Raw genomic sequence first — 15,626 nt, 5'->3', positions numbered from 1 at the left:
ACATCATTAAAATGAAGTCAAAATTTGATTAACCATGTTTAAATTTTAGATATGGTTTATGGTGAATGTCTACAGATAATTCTAAAATAAATGCTAGATTTCATGAATTCTCTTTTCCCTTAAAATATTCAAATAACTTTTGGAGAAGTTCCCAGAACTTACCTATCAATTATACCTATTACCTATAAAATTATAAATTTAGTTTATTTTATTATGGTTTTATTTATATTGCAGTGAGGTCTATATTCATGTCACTCAAATAATTAAAAAAATTAAGGTTTACATCCTAAAGTAATGTATATATGCAAATATTCTCTTTATATTTAAAATCCCATGTTCAAAATATAAAGTATGTTTAAATATTGTTAAACTAAATTTAGGGGAATATGAAATAAATAAATAAATTGATATTTGTTTCACCTTTATAGGTATATCATAAAAACATTAGGTCACATATAATCTGGAGAAAAATTCCATAAACTATGATGAAATTTGTAAGAATTTTATTTAACAGATTAGTTAATATTAGAATATCAATTAATAAGTGGATACATCTATGAATAGAGGTGATAGAGCACGCTTTCCACAAAAAACTCTAGAAAAAAATTAACTTTCATTTTAAAATTAGTTAGAATTGCAAGTACACACTAGTTTTAACACATAATCAACCACTTTGTTTCAGAATCATCCACATTTTTTAAAACCTAAATGTAGACATATACTATATTAATGATTTATAAATTATTATTTAATGTTTATCTTCCTCTAAGTGTTTGGGAAAATGAATAGATCATTTTATCCATTAAGTGTTGTACATTGATTTATAAAATAAATTTAAAAGCTGAAAAGAGAAATTTTATAGCAATATACAAAAAATGGTAATAGTACAAATTACCAACTTGAAGCTAAAAAATAATTTTCTAAGAGCTAAATCATAAATATCAAGGATATCGAGGGTATAATTTCAAAATGTTCACCAGTGTCTCTTTTTCTCATATCTGAATTATTTTAATATTTTCTCATTTCAATTTTTGTTTTCTCTTTTTTCTTTTTTTTTTTTTCTTTTTGGAAGGTAGAATGCTTTCTCTGGTTTTAATGAAATAAGCAGATAATTTTCTTCCTAAGGTAAATAATGCTATCAGACAAATATTTCAAATATTGAAAACTCAAAGGTATGTAGAATACCCTTTCTTATTGTTTGTGACACAGGTATAACAAAAAAACCCTCAATGCTACACATATTAAAATATACTCATTCCTTCTGTAAATAAGGAGACCAAACTGCTCAGTTTTGAGTGATGTTCTTTTCTTAAATATAATCACATTTTGAATTTCATGTAATATAAGCTGTGAGCTAAATTATAGTGATAATCACCAACAACATAAATATTGGTGTAAGTGGGGAAAATAAAATAATATATAAAATTAATATATGCAAACATAATTTGGAAATAAATAGAAGAAAATATGAAAAGCTACTTCAATCTTTATTTCATTAGCTGGTCACAAGGGTGATGTGTTACTTATAGCTACCTTTCCCAACTATTTATTTGGGTCCTTTTACCCTGCAGAGGACTTAAGATGCTGGAGTTTTTTCTTTCTATTTCCAAAGTGTCTAAAATCTTGGTAAACTTGCCCATATGGGGTTTCTGTGATCTTCCTTTTACAATGTCCAATTAATATGACAGTACTAGAAATGACTCCAAAGAATTTCCTGGATACTGCACATAACCTCCCTGAGACCTTATATGATAGAAATTCTGATATCTATTCATAGTAAGTATCAATCACAATGACCAACAAGTTACTGTTTCTCCAGTGGAATGAGGAATTCTACCCAAAGGGTGGTGGCTGCCTCAATTTTTAATTCCATAAAGTTATATTTTGTAATTAGGTCCCTGAGTAAAGGCATTTCTTCCTTAGGTTCTAAGTCCTGAAACCCAGCAGATTCCTGGGTTAAGATGACCGAGAGAAAATTTTGTAACTGAGCCAGATGCATTCTCTATTTTTCTTTGATTCTCTTCACAAGACATTTTGGCTATGGGAAACAACAGAAGTATATATGGGTTTCTGATTCAAAGAACAATATCATACTCTGTAACCTAAAACTTGTAAGGTTTTTATATTTTTATGGCAATTAACAGAATCTTCAAAAAGCTACGCACAATCAGTAAATCAAATTGTGTGTGAGTAATATGGAATATGATAAAATCAGTAAATCCAGTATGTGTTGGTACATACTGCATCACTTTGCTGAAGAATTAGAAACTGTACTATATGGTATACCAAGAAGATGAATGCAGTATAAAGTTAGTAAAAAAATTATGTGAATAAACATGGCTTATTGAGAAGAAAAATGTTCTAGAATTTGTATCTCTGATACTGAGGAAAAACCATTGCCTTCAATCTGTGATTTGTGGCACATTTACCTCTGTAGAATAATACCTACCAGAGACAAAGAATAGTTTACTGCTACTAACCAGTTGGGTATTCAAGTTTGGGCCATAACCTTGCTATGAGAAATTTCTGCTGTTGCAACTATGCATTGTCCCAGTCCCATGGCTCATTAGCCACTTGGTTCATCAACCTATTGAGTAAGCATGTGTGTGGCTGAGGAAAGAGGTTGATTATAGTCTACCAGGTGGTCACAATGTCCACCAAATTATCAAAAGCCTTTCTAGTGGGTATACTGTGGTAGCATTCATAGTAATACATACTATCACACTTGGTGTTTATTCTGATAAGCCCATTCACATAATTTTGTTTAGCTATCCTCATTACAATCTTTCGGTCTTGCTTTTACCAAATCTCTGACCAGCAAATGAGTCATCACTTCTGTATAAAGTAATTATATCTTTACATAGATACATTTATCTATAGTAGTGTATTTACTGACTTTAGACAGTAATGTTTTTAAATCTATATTCCAAAACATTTCTTTCCCTAGAATCTTTATTCATCATTTCTTCCATTTGCATTTTAAAGATTTGAAGTTTCATTATCAATCTTATTTCTGTCAGCTTTATTTTCTTTTAACTTAATTTTCTTATTAATTTTTCATGTTTTACTTAATAAAATTCAGAACAAGTACTTTAAGTTTATTCGGATTACAAACTTTTCATGATTATTGATATTTTATCCAATTTGGAATTATATATTCTCTCTTCCTTTTAGCAGTTTATTTATATTGCTGATTCATGTGGTAGTTTTCCTATTACCTTAAGTGCTGATGATCAAATAATAATCTCGGTGCACCTGCACCTCTTCCTGATTATTTAAAAACATTTAAATTCTCTATTTCATAAGTTCAGGTCTTCAGTTCTCTGAACGAGAACAAGGGAGCTTGACCACATACTTTATCTCTGGGTACTTTCTGCATCAGTAAACATTTTCCAGTTAGAGTCTTGAGAAGTATGCTCTCCCCTTGAGGCATATCACTCAAGTTTAAACTTGTTCTATGGTTAGAGGTGTGCAGATCACTTAGATAAATTAACGAACTACTAGCAGACTTCTGGCTGTATATTTGGTTAGCAAATTCATATTTTTTCATGTTATCTTTAACTTGTTTTTTTAATGTTTGTACCACACTTCTAAAGAGCACCTGAGAGATGACAGATCATGTTTTCTACCATCCATATTCAGATTTATACCTTGTTGCTTTTGGTCATGGAACATTGTTATCATTTGATTGAGTCTATGGAACTATAACAAAGTCTGAAAGAGAAAACAAAGTAGAAAGATTTTGAAAAAACATTTCTCCAAATTCATCACAACTATATTACAGCTTCCATTACCCATTTTTTCCCCAGGAAAACAATCCTCACTTGTCTAAATTCGAAGGCATTAATTTTATGCTTTATTTATTTTTTTTCTTTTCTTTTACTCTTGTCTTACTTCTCATGATAATGTATTATTGGTTTAAGAAATAGGGAAGTTTTTGGAGCTTAATTGAAATTTATTCCTAGGAGATAACTCTCAAAATATTTTGTGATAGAATTAAAGCTCTTAGAAAAGTTAAATCTAAGCTGCTTTTGGTGAGATTTAAAAATGAAGTGTTTAATATTTGGTTTATTTTTTTTAACTTTATTTGAAGATAGTTTTGATGAATCACCACAATTAAATATTTCAAGTACCTGATATTTGATGAGGTTTGAAGTGTTGGGGTTTGGAGCCAACGGCCAAGAAAGAATTCTTGAGATGTCGTCTTCAGTGCAAAAAGGTGGTTTTATTAAAGCACTGGGACAGGACCCATGGGCAGAAAGAGCTGCATTACAAGTGTGAGGGGTGACTGATTATATATTTGGGAGTTGGGGGAGGTAAAGACAAAAGGAAGTTACCAAAAGGGTTTTCATATGCTAAAGAAGATTCACAGGATCTTGGAGGCCTACCTGTAGGCAAGCTAAAGTTGTTTTCTCTCTAGCAAAGAATTAACATTAAGACAGTGGGGGTTCCTGGAGGAATGTTGTACTCTGCCTGCCTCAAGTATTTGTCAACGGACTGCAAGTTGTAAGAAAACTTAATTTTATCTACATTTCCTTCTGCCTTTGTTTCCCACATCAATATTGATCATTTTGCTTTATAAATAAAATTTCATTTTTCCATGGAGAATTCCTGTTCCTCAAAATGGAATAAATACAATTAATTGAAAATAAATTATTCAGAGTAAAACAAAGCAGTCACTCTATCAAAAAATTTTTATGACTCATTATTTTTGTTGTTTCAAGTTTTTATTTAAATTCTAGTTAGCAAACATATAGTGTAATATTGGTTTCAGGAGTAGAATTTAGTGATTCTTCACTTACAAATAACACCTGGTTGACAAAATTTTACTTAAGAATGTATTTTGAGGGGTGTCTTGGTGGCTCAGTCAGACAGACAGGCATCCAACTCTTGGTTTGGGCCCAGGTCATGATCTCGCGGTTTCATGGTTTCAGACCCCACATTGGGCTCTGTACTAGCAGTGTGAAGCCTGCTTGGGATTCGCTCTCTCTCCCTTTATCTGTCCCGCCCCCACTAGTGCTATCTCTGTCTTTCTCAAAATAAATAAACTTAAAAAATAATATATTTTGAGTATTTTTAGAATGATAGTAAGAATTATTTTTAGTTTCTTAAACACAAAGGTTAATTAAACAAGTTAATTTAGATCCTTTTGACTGATCCCCTTTAATTCCATCACAATATTATTCTATAATTTTCATCATTAGAAAGCATGTATTTTATATATCTATGGTTCAGGGTTTTTTTTAAATAATAGTTCCAGATTGATATTTCAAAAGTTAATAGGAAAATATTCCTAATAGTTTTTTTTTTGTAGTAGCTAATGAATATGTGTAAATGCTTTATTAGAATTAAATAGTATTTTTCTTGTAAATATATTCCACATAAAAGACATTTGGAGAGCCTTAGAATTAAAGACTAAAATTTATAGCCACTTCGTTAAGTATAAACTGGAGAAGTGTTCAATACTTGAAATTTATTGCTCTATAATGAAATTATAATTCATGTACGGCATTTAGGTGGATTTGGAATCATTGAACTATACAATTTCTAACCTATTTCAAACTTCTCATATTCACCTACACTATATAAGTTCTCAGGAAAGTAAAGCAAGACACTAGAGATGTTATATGGGGCATTTTATCAAATGCACTGAATTACTAGAGGTTAGGGAGAAGGGATGCTCCCAGTATCCTAAAATATATTTAGAATTTTCCTATAGCAGCTTGTACTAATTTATACATTATGCAAGGAATTTTCTGGTTTGATTTGGTTTGCCCTGAGAAAATTAATTCCAAAACCATGATATGGTAAAAAAAAATAAATGTTTATATAAAATAATGTAACTGTTTTATGTGCAATGAGTCAAAATTAAAACTTAATTCATAGTATTTCCAAGTGATACAAATGTATTCATTCCAAATATTTTCTTCTTTATATATGTGTTCATAAGTATTCAATTCAGCTTGAATTGAAGCTTACCTTCAATAAAAAAATTTAAATGGCCTTCAATATGTCAAAACAAGACAAAATAAATCTCAACATGTTGTTTTATCTTTAGATGTTTCCATCTACTTCTTCATGTATTATACCCTACTGATGATACAAAGAAAAGTAAAACATAATTTAATCAACTTAAAGTCACAGTAAAGTAGGTTATGAGAGTACTAACCAAATCATTTTGTGGTAGCATACAAGCACTGTCAGAGAAGTTTAAAATGAACTTACTTCTTCAAGGAATCAAAGAATTGGAAGATGAGATGTTGGAAATAACTCATCAGCGTTTTTTGAGAAGGTAACAAGTGAAATAAAACTTGAAGTACAGATAAGATGTTAACAGACAGAAAAGGAGGCATTAATCCAGAAGGGATGTCAGAAAGGAAAGCATGGTGACAGTGGGTGTTGGATGAGTCCAGTTATATAAAGGAAATATCACATGACAGTTGCACAATACAGATTTGAGACATTTCTTATATATCCTTAAAGACGAATTTAAGTTTGCTTATATATGCAAATAAGGAAGCTAAATACTACATCAGGAAGATTATATTGGCAACTATGTCTAGGATGAATGAACATAACAGGAATTACGTTTCAGTAGTTTTCAGTGAGCTGGAGAAAATTAGGACCTGAGATGATTTGTTGGTAGTGGCCTTAGAAATAATGGAGCAGATGAGACTTCATGGAGGCAAGCTGTGCATAACTGGACAATTAGTTGTGGAATGAGAGAAAAAAGAATAAAAGTGGTTAATCCCAGAACAAATGACTATTTTTTTATAAATGTTTATTTTTGAGAGAGAGAGAGAAAGAGAGAGAGAGAGAGAAGAGGAGGGGCAGAAAAAGAGGGGGACAGTGGATCCAAAGTGGGCTCTGCACTGACAGAAGCAAGCCGGATGCGGGGCTCAAACTCACCAACCTGGAGATCGTGACTTCACTGAGACAAAGTGGGGTGCTCAATGCACTGAGCCACCCAGGCTCCCCTCTAGGTTATATTTTTATTATCACCAAACTTAAAATAATTTCCAATGGCATCTGTTCCCTGTGTATTAGAGTTATCTGGAAAAAAGAACCAATAATATATTTACATATATAATATAATATGTAATATTATATATACATGATGATAATATCTAATATATTAACAAAATAATATAATGTATCTTTAGATTATGTATATAAAACGCTGTCTGCAGGCAGGCTGGAGACACAGGAAAGCTTATGGTATAGTTCTGAGAACTGCAGTGCCAATCGTGTAAGTCCCAGTGTCCAAAGGCAGGAGAAAATAAATGGCTCAGCTCCACATAATCAGAGTGAGAGCAAATTTACTCTTTCTCCACATTTTCACTCTGCAGGCCCTCCATGAGATGATACCTACCCACATTGAAGAGAACAATCTATTGTACTCAATATGCCAATTAAGATTCTAATCTCATCCAGAAACATCCATACAAACACACCCAGAAATAATGTTAGATCAAATATCTTGACGTCTCATGATCCAGTCAAGTTGATACATGAAATTAGCTATCATAACATGGGTAGATTGGAAACGCATTGCCTAATTTTCAAATATTTCTAGGTGTATTTTGAAATTATTTTTTTAGTTTCACTGGTATTACTGTATATAATTTAAGTCCTTAGTACTTTGTTGAAATGTTATTCTATGACTCATTATGTGATCAATTTTGGTAACTTTTAGGTGCACTTGAAAATAATGTGTTCTCCAGCTGTTGGATACATTATTCTATATGTGTTAATTAGGGTTAAGTTTTTAAATCATGTTGGTCAAATCTTCTGTCTATAATAATTTTTGGTCTACTTACTCTGTCAAGTTCTCAGAGAAGTACTGAAAATAACTCACAATGGTTGTGGAATTATCTATTCATACTTTTAGAAATGGCAATTTTTACCTGATATATTTTAAAAGCGTGAATTTAATTGCATGAAAATTTGATTTATTTATTTTCCTGGAGATATACCTTTTTATCATTATGAAGCATTCTAATAATGCTTCTGTGGAGTCTACTTTTACTATAATTAATATAGGTCTCTCAAATTTCTTTTGGTTACTGTTTGCAGAGAATATCTTTTTCCATCTTTTCAATTTTGATATTTCTGGATATTTACATTTAAGGTGTGTCTCTTATGAGTAAATTTTTTATAATCTGATCCATCCCAACAATCTTATTCTTGAAGCTTCTTTATAAGGTCAGAAGTATTATCTGTCTTCATCATTCATCATATACTCTGTGCATGCAATATACCTTACATATAAGAAATGCTAATAAATGTAATTGAATTAATATCTAAATACATAAATCATGAATTTCCATTCCAGTTAGCACCAATTATCACTTCCTTTATCACTGTTTTTTTCTTTTTTTTTTCCCAGATGGTAATCAGTTCTCCTTATTTGTCCCTATGCTGCTTAAAGGCAAGTATTTTGTCAAATAATTCTCTACCCCATTTAATATTGAACTCATTAACTATCGGTCTATACACAGATACATTCATATGTGTATGTATATATGTGTATATACATATACTGGAATATGTACACATCTCATTTCCTATTTTACATCCCTATCTAGTTCCAAAATTAATATCAGATTCAGGTAGTGGAGTTTAGGTTCATACATTCATAAAATCTACTTACTAGTTGCACAACATAGTATACTTTTATAATATACACTACTTACTAGTTACAGAATAAATTAATGTTATGTCCTCATGCATAACAATCCAAGTAGTGAATTTTTCTGTTTAAATTTCCTAGACATAATAAAATGAATAACATATTATTTAGGGTGATCTATTAATATAAAGTGAAATTTCAAGAAACCTCATGAGAGCCTATCAGAAAAATACAGAAATAGTATGTCAATTTTTTTCTGAAAGGGTTTAAAGTAGTTCATTATGTCCTACTAGATAGCATACTTGAGTTTTTAATGGAGTCATTGTTAATAGTTTATATTTAAGACTGTGACAGGTAAATTTAAACATAAAAACATTTTAATTAGGTTTAACAAAACTATATTACATAGTTGAAAGTTTGCTTTGCTGTTTAAAAGATAGTGATACTTGTGTATAACTTAGAATATCCAGTATGGAATTTGGACACGACATGCACATGCATCATTTATATTTTGATTACATTCTAAGTGCTGACAAGGTGCTGTGTTCATGAATAATTCAAACCATCTAAAAGAATGGGCTTTTTACATTCCATTCCAGAGTTTTGTTTTTCAGACAGGATGTCTTAACAATGTAAAACATGTGTTACTGATGGAATATGATTAGAAATACACTGTGATTTGACAGTTAACAATTATTCCCTTATGTATGATTCTTACAGGCTATATAAATGATATAAAAATTTGTACAGTAGCTCAAAGTATAAGTCACAGACACTTAGAAGGCAGGCAATATGTGAAATTTCTTTCGTATGCAAGATAGAAGAAAACTGAAGTATAGGAGCATAGCATTTTAGTAATTAATTTGGCTTCAATAAACATTTGGGAGACTGGAAGAGGGACAGGCAGACAACTAATCAAAAAATATCTTATGACTGACCCCTCCTAAGGATGATTGGGGCTTGATCTACCTGAGATCTTTAAAATGCATTTTAGAATAATCCCACTTAAGGACATAGGGGGAAATATTTATCTTTTGCCTTTATTCCCTAGGGGTTAAGGACAGTATTACACATTGAAGCCCCTAATATTCAAGACTCTATATGTGTTGGTGTTTAGTGGATTCCCACAGGCATTCCACATAGATAGATAAAAGAGGTGAGAATTTCAGGGGATGGAAGTAATAGGCAGGAAAAAGCTCAGGCTGAGACACTGTGCATTTTATCTGTGAAGCTTCCCAGAAGGCTACTTCAAAATAGTTGCTTCAGCAGTGCTAGGAGCCAGAAAAAGCCCTTAGGTTTACATTGTGCCAAAAGGTGACCGATGAAGTTAATTATTCATACCACTCAACTCTATTAAGGCCAGTCAACCACAAAGCCTATTCAAGGTGGTAACCCAATCCCTTAAAAGAAATAATACAAGTCAATTAATAGAAAAAGAAACCAAATAGTGTCTTCTTCAACAATAGCAGATGTCCCCCAGGTAATGATTAATATTTGTCATCTTTTTTTTTCCACCACCCATACTGAATTACCCTCACTTTTGGGCTTTATTTGGGTTGGTCAAGATTATTTACCAGTGTGGATAGGCCCAGATCTTTTTTCCCAAAAGTTATTAGCCCATATTTGCTTTACCATTGTCCTGTGACTGTTTCAATTGCCCATTTGCAATTATTACATGGTAGGAAAGAACCAAAAGAAATCCCAGTAAATTCCCCAGTTTCAGATGTATTCTTAACTTCCTCCACCATGTAGCTTATGGCCCCTTATGGTAATTAGCCATTATCCCCCTCAATATAGTAACTCTTTTTGTTTGTTTGTTTGTTTGTTTAATGGTTGACTGGAAGGAGGAGTCCCAAGTGGCTGAGTAGTAGTCATAACTTCAATTTCTATGGACCCCTTACCATGTTCTGTTGAGGAAGTATTTTGCCAGTAGGAACAAGGACCTCTAATCCAATAGATTGTAAAATAATGGCAGGGCAGGGGGAGGGGGTGCAGAAAGCACAAATTCTCCAAGTTAATTTTTTTAAGTTATTGTTAAGAGGAACCAATGTGATGTTCATATCCCAGTTCCCAGATTCTTGTATTGTAGCTGTTAAATGTTAAATGTCACTATTTATCAGGAATTGGCAACACACCATATATCCATAGATTGATAATCCAAGCTAGTGTCTCAGCTGAGTCTTTAACAGTTATTTCACTCTTCTATTAGGCCAATCCCTTCAGATATATGGGATCCATTGTAAAACCAGTGGAAATCATGATCATATACTCATAGTCACATAGCCCTTGTAAAATAAATCTCTTGTCTGAGTCAATGTTATATGAATGACCATGCCAATTAATTAGACATTTGTAAGTGTTTGGTTGGGAGACACATAAGGGTCAGGAAAGGTAAACTTACATCTGGAGATAAGACCAGTTCTATATTAAGGACAAATCACTGACACTTGAGGGTGAAAAATATGTCTCCAAAGTAATCTACCACTAAGTGACAGACTTAAGTCATCAAAAGATAGTACCTACTAAGTACATGGCATCAGTCTCAGTTACTGGCAATGTGCAATAAATTCTGTGGTGTCAGTATTTAGAATAGCCTTGATAAGAGGGAATCCATGTTATTAAGGCCATACCTGGCCATAACCTCTGCCACCATAGCCAACCCATTTATATGCCCATTGTGCCAGCACTGAGGTGGCTGAAAATGAAGCTGGCTGACTTCTAAAGAATGAGTAATGCTGGCCCCTTAGATTCAGATTTCCTCTTCTAGAGGTCATTGACTTGTAGAGAAAAAGAAAAAAAAATAAGCCCACTTTGTCTTCTGTCTTTTACCATCCAGATGTCTCTTCCTCAGACTTCCTCTCATTCTGTTTTCTAATTTTCTTCCTTCTGTCACTGAAAATGTACCAAGCCAATTGTCACTATGCAGGAGTCATGTATATCAAAACCCCAAGCTTCTCTACATCTTTCTCCATACAAAGAGAACAAGTAAGGGTATATGTTTCAACCATCCCATCTAGGAGGATATTCTTCCTCTACAGTCCTTAGAGACACTCCTGAGTGAGATTTTATTGTGGCAGCAATATATCTATTCTTTTGATTCTCATTACTGTTGAAGCTTGAGATGAATGAATTCTCCAGGTAAGTAGTTATGCAGCAACTGTTACGGCTATGTCATTCTGCTCCAGAAAACATACTACTTCTAATATAGCAACTGTGATTGAGACTGCCATTTGGTAAATTTTGTGGTAGTTCATCATCATCTGCCACAATCCAATTGGTTTTTCTAAATCCAAGAAAAATAATTAAATGGGGTGCCTAACTTCAGGGGGGTTGGAAGAGTTGGCAATCTGTGATACAGCTCCTGAAGGTGGCCTGGACACTCATAAGGGCCAAGTTCTGCAACTTCTTGAAAAAAGAGGAAGACGGAGGTAGCGTAGGAAGACTCTAAGCTGGTCTCCCCCCATGAACACAATTATATAACTACCAAATCATCCTAAATACTCCCCAAATTGACCTGAAGACTGATAGGAAAAACTCCACAACTAAAAGGAGAGAGACCACATCAAAGAAGGTAGGAAGTGTAGAAACATAGTGTAGGGGAGAAATGGATTGCACATGCTGTGGAGGGGAGGGAGCGGTGGTTGTGAAGAAAGGCAAGAGAGAGAGGAGCACACAGGGAAATGCACAAGGAGAATGTTTCCCCAAAACCATTGACTTGGAAAATGATAGGGGCTGAATTTCATGAGTTCTTACCACCAGTGGGGCTTAAAGCCTTGAGTTTTAAAGACTTGGCTTGCCTACAGCCCAGGAGACACTGCACTGATCCTGGAGAAAAGGCAGGCAAATAACCCAGGGGACAGACACCATGGAAACTGTGATCTGAAGAAAATCTTGGGCACAAAGTAGAGGAGATTATTCACTCTTCTTAGGGAATATCCTTGAGAGGGAGTGTTCATTGAGATACCTCTCCAGGAACAAAGTTGCTGACCAGTGCTATTTTCCTCCCCTGTCCCTCAGCAACAGAGCCACCTGCAGGAAGGAGCACAATGCAGAATGGTTGCCTAACTTGCTTACACCAAGCCCCACACCCCTGTGCTCTGGTAGGACTTCCCTTCTCAGTCAAGCTTACCTCATTCCCAGAGTAGAGGACCCTCCTCCAGAAGATCAGCATAAACCCCTGCCCACACCACATCTTCCAACCAGAGAGTTCTGCAAGGAGTCAGTTCTGATGGAAGTGGTGTCAGATTTTATTTCATAAGTAGACCAGAGCACATCTAGTTGAAATTCACCACACAATCATGCCAGGGACCAAATACTGCTCACAGTGGGCAAAGAGAGCCAGAAGAATGGCCTAAAGGATAGAACAGCCAAAATACAATAGCAGAGTGCAAGCAGCACACACTGGGGCCACTCACTGAAGCACCAGGCCCTGGGCACTACATGACCTCTTCTTCATAAGGCCATTACTTTCAGGAGCAGGAAAATAACTGGCTTTTCTAACACACGCAAGAAGGCAGAGACTTAGACAAAATGCCAAGACTGAGGAATTTATGAATGAACAAGAACAAGATAAAGAATGAAAGAACAAGATAAGGCTTTAGCCAGAGATCTAAGTGAAACAGATATAAGTAACATGCCTGATGGAAAATTTAAAGCAACAATCATAAGGGTACTCACTGGGCTTCAGAAAAATTAAATAGAAAACATCAGTGAGACTCTTGCCATGGAGATAAAGGAATTAAAAAAGAATCGTAGATGAAAATGCAGTAAATGAGATTGGAAACTGATTTGATGCAATGAACATCAGACTGGAAAAAAAGGAGAGGAATGAATTAATGACCTAGAAGACAAAATAATGGAAAATAATGAAGCTGAAAAAAAGAGAGAAAGAAGAATTGTGCAACAGGAGAATAGACTTAGGGACCTCAGTGACTCCATCAAGCATAATAACATTCATATTATAGGAGTGCCAGCAAGAGAGAGAAAGGGGCCAAAAATTTATTTCAAGAAATAATAGCTAAACTTTCCTAATCTGGGGACAGAAACAGACATCCATATCCAGGAGGCAGGGAACTCCCATAAAATTCACCAAAAGCAGGCCAACACAAAGACATATTGTAATTTAAATTTGTAAAACATAGTGATAAAGAAAAAAAAATTTCACAAGCAGCAAGACATAAGAAGTCCATAACTTACAAAGGAAGACCATAAGTCTGGCTGGAGACTTCTCAAGATAGAAGGGAATGGTATGATATATTCAAAGTACTGAATGGGAAAAATCTTCAGCCAAGAATATTCTATCCAGCAAGGCTATCATTCAGAATAGAAGGAGAGATCAAGAGTTTCCCAGACAAACAAAAACTAAAGGAGATTGTGACCACTAAACCAGCCCTTCAGGAAATATTAAAGGGGACTCTTTGATTGCAAAGGAGAGACCAAAAGTGGCAAAGACAGGAAAGGATCAGAGAAAATCGCCACAATGACAAAACAAGTAATAAAATGGCACGAAATACATACCTATCAATAATGACTTTGAATGTAAATGTACTAAACACTCTAATCAAAACACATAGGATGTCAGAATGGATAGAAAAAACAAGACCCATTTAAATGCTGCCTACAAGAGTCTCATTTTAGACCTAAAAACACCTGCAGATTGAAAGCGAAGGGATGGACAAACATTTATCACATAAATGGATATGAAAAGAAGACAGAGTAGCAATACTTATATTGGAAAAACTAGACTTTAAAACAAAGACTGTAACAGCTTGAAGTTAAAATATATAATAATATTTAATAATAATTATAATGCCCATATTGCAGATAGTGGTGTGTGTGTGTGTGTGTGTGTGTGTGTGTGTATATATATATATATATGTGTGTATATATATATATATATATATATATATAACCAATATAATGGAACTAAATGACAATACAATAATAGGGGACTTTACCACCCACTTACATCAATGGAGAGATCATCCAAACAGAAAATAAACAAGGAAACAATGGCTTTGAATGACACACTGGACAAGATGGAATTAAAAGGTATATTCAAAACATTCCATCCTAAAACAGCAGAATACACATTCTTTCAAAGTGTACATGGGACATTATTCAGAATTGTGGGGAATAAGCTAAGAATTCCCTGAGCTTGCATTGATAGGTTAACAAGGCATAAAGAATTAGAAAGCCATAGGATGCATACACCCAATTTTGGGTAAGCAAGATTAGGTAAATAAGATTAGGTAAATGGGGCAAAGGCCCCCAGTATAGGACAAAGATATAGGAATAGGGAATCTCAGGATGAAAACATCCAAGATGAGGTAAACAAGATTAGGTATTCAGGGCGGAAATACCCCCCAACTTAGTACAATAGCAGAAAGCTGCTTTCACAGAAAGGAAAGACGAAAATAAGTCAACAGGAAAACAGGACTTTAGACTGCAGCAGCATGAAGTTGCCCAGAACAGAGCTAATTAGCAGAAGAAAGGTGCCTTGTTGACCATAAGGTAGCATGCTCTGTCTTTCGTATCCCCTAGACCAGTTCAGATAAACAGAAGTGGTGCCTCATGTTTGCTATAAACAACCTTCTACCCAGCACCAGAATTTTGTTTTGTATTGACCCAAACCCCTAACATCGCATATCTCCAAACCCCCCTTTTCCCACTACCATGAATTAATGTTCATGGTTTCATTGTCTCTTTGTGCACACCCATCAGCTTCTAAGCCTTCTAATCCTGATAAACACGGAGTAAGGACCCTTACTCAGGGCTCTTGTCTCCTCCCAGACATTAGCCTCTCTCAAATTTTAATCCTGCATCCTACTCTCTTGCTGGACAAGAAAGAACTCCAGACCCAGAGTCTACAACACAGAATATATCACAAATTAGGTCACAAATGAGGCATAAACAAATACAAAAAGATTGAACTCATACCATGCACCTTTACTGACCACAATGCTATGAAACTAGAAGTCAACATCAAGAAAAG

This window comes from Panthera uncia, assembly GCF_023721935.1.
Source record: "Panthera uncia isolate 11264 chromosome A1 unlocalized genomic scaffold, Puncia_PCG_1.0 HiC_scaffold_16, whole genome shotgun sequence".
NCBI lineage: Eukaryota > Metazoa > Chordata > Mammalia > Carnivora > Felidae > Panthera > Panthera uncia.
This window is presented reverse-complemented; position numbering follows the sequence as displayed.